The sequence below is a fragment of the Neophocaena asiaeorientalis genome, unplaced genomic scaffold (assembly GCF_003031525.2).
Source record: "Neophocaena asiaeorientalis asiaeorientalis breed wild unplaced genomic scaffold, Neophocaena_asiaeorientalis_V1.1 scaffold40, whole genome shotgun sequence".
Taxonomy (NCBI): Eukaryota; Metazoa; Chordata; class Mammalia; order Artiodactyla; family Phocoenidae; genus Neophocaena; species Neophocaena asiaeorientalis.
Genome location: NW_020185335.1, coordinates 6,016,546 through 6,019,001, shown reverse-complemented (window position 1 = coordinate 6,019,001; position 2,456 = coordinate 6,016,546).

Genomic DNA, 2,456 nt, shown 5'->3' with positions numbered 1-2,456 from the left:
GGCTAGTGGTGCTTAAACGCCGCGCCCTCCCGGTCGCGCAAAGTAGCTCTCAGCTGTCCCTCAAATGCCGGAGGTAAGTGAGGCATTCTGAAATTGACAACAGTGAAAAAAGAAAAAAGTGAAAATGTAGTGCTGGTGAGTTGAGAGGATTCTTACACTCGCACTCACTGTTGCTAGGAGGTCAAGTTGGTTCAACTTTTCTAAACAGCAGTCAACACATGACTACCCAGCACGTACTTTGTGCTGGATGCAGCTCCCGCAGTGAGCGAAAAGACACCGCAGAGCTTACAGTCAAATGGGAGAGAGAGACACGAATCAAAAATTACATAGATAAAGCAGAAGTCCTTAGTCCCTGGAGAGCATGTGAGGGAGAAACAGATCAGAAGGCTAATCAGAGAGATTGACAGTGGAGCTGACGTCGAAAGCAGCTATTCTACAAGTGTGGTCCTGGGACCAGCCACGACCGTCCACATCAGCACCACCTGTGTGCTGTTAAAAATAGGTAGATTCTTGGGTCCCACCCGGGGGCTGCTGGATCAGAAACTGAGGGCAGAGCACAGTGATCTGTACTGGAAGGGGATTCTGATGCGCCGAGAGGGAGAAGGGCAGGGAGAGCGTTCCAGGAAGAAGGACAAGTTTGTGCAAAGACCCCAGAAGTAGCTGGAGAAGACCAGTGAGAGGGAGCCTGGTTTGAGCTGACACTTAAGAGGTCACTTCAGAGGCTGAAGGCTAGGCTGACTTCTCCATCCTGCACAGAAGGTGCAATGCCTGGGGTCCTCAATAATTTCAAGACCCCATGAAAATTCTTTAATTTTAATTTCTTCTGAAGGAAGAAAATGAATACAGTAATATGCAAAATATAATAATGAATCCAGCCTGGCTTATATTCATCTTTATACCAATGAAATCTTAAAATAGAATTCATTTTATTATTTTACGGAGGAAGGGGTGTCAATAAACCCAAAATTACGTAGGGCCCATGAAAATCACAATGTGGCCCTGGGTCATGGGACAGTTGGGCCACGGTTCCCAAGACCTTTATAACCACTAAGCTCAGGGCTTCCCTGGTGGCGCAGTGGTTGAGAGTCCTCCTGCCAATGCAGGGGACACGGGTTCATGCCCCAGTCTGGGAAGATCCCACATGCCGCGGAGCGGCTAGGCCCGTGAGCCGTGGCCGCTGAGCCTGCGCATCCGGAGCCTGTGCTCTGCAATGGGAGAGGCCACAACAGTGAGAGGCCTGTGTACCGCAAAAAAAAAAAAAAAAAGGGCATTTTGTAGAGTAGAGCCCTGGGAATAGAGGAAAAGGCTTTGGAAGCCACAGCAGATGGAGGTTGACCTTCTTTCTAAAGGAATAGGAATAACAGGTCTGGGTTTTCAGGAAGGTCTCTGTGGAATCAGGGTGGGAGATGGATTGGAAGTGAGGAGAGATTGGAGGCAGTTGGGCGGGGGCAGCTCTTCCAAAAGTCTGCGCTGAAGGAACTAGAGAAAAAATGCTTTAAACCTTCTGAAAAATCCCCATCCATACTCCTGACATCAGAAAATCAGAATGTAGCAGGAGTTTGGATTGCCTTCATGTAAAAAGCAGAGTCCTGAGATGCTTTGCTGTATACCAAGGCTATATGCAGGGCATCTAATTTCAAGATCAGAAATACTGCTGGAAAAACACTTAGCTTTTATGGCTTTTGTAATGCTGGAAGCCATAGCACAGGGAACATCACAAGGTGAAATGCATCATAATAAGAAGATATATATATCTGCAAAACAATACAGGATTCAAGATTAATGGGCAATGTCTTTTAGAGGAAATGACTTGTCTCTGTAGCTTTTGCACACAGATTTGTTGTAGTGACATAATTCTGGAAAACGTGTTGAAGAAAAGCGAAGCTATAAAAAGCTTCAGGCCAGCCTGCAAAGCCAACACCTCCATGTGCATTTCTCTCAAAAAAGCACATCCCAGGGGCCAGGGTGAAGCTTATCTGCAGTCCACCCACCTGGAAACATTGTCGAGCAGCAACTTAAGGCCAGGCCTGGGTGGTACAGAGATAAAGAAAATACCAGCCAGCCTTTGGAGCAAAGGAAGTCTGGGGAAAAGACCTGCAACAATAAGGGTTAATGCCAGATAAGCGCTCTAACCGGGGAGGGGATCCAAAGTGCTCTGGGGGCCAGGAGCAGTGGGGAAGCAATTCATTCTGTCTGGGGGAAGGCAGTGGGGTCTAGGTAGGCTGTGGCGAGAAGGTAAGGTATAAGGAAACACTGAGCACTTAGCATTACTTTCCTAAGGAGATAAAGCTCAAGAAACGGGAGTTTCCTCCACTCCTTCCTCAGTTTGCAGAGGGTCTCTAAACTCTTGCAGGGAAGTCTCAGGAGACAGCTTTCAGATTCGTTCTCACGTATCCATCAGGGGATGATGGTTACAATTGCTGGGCTGGGTATTGGAGGGGTAGACACTTCTCCCA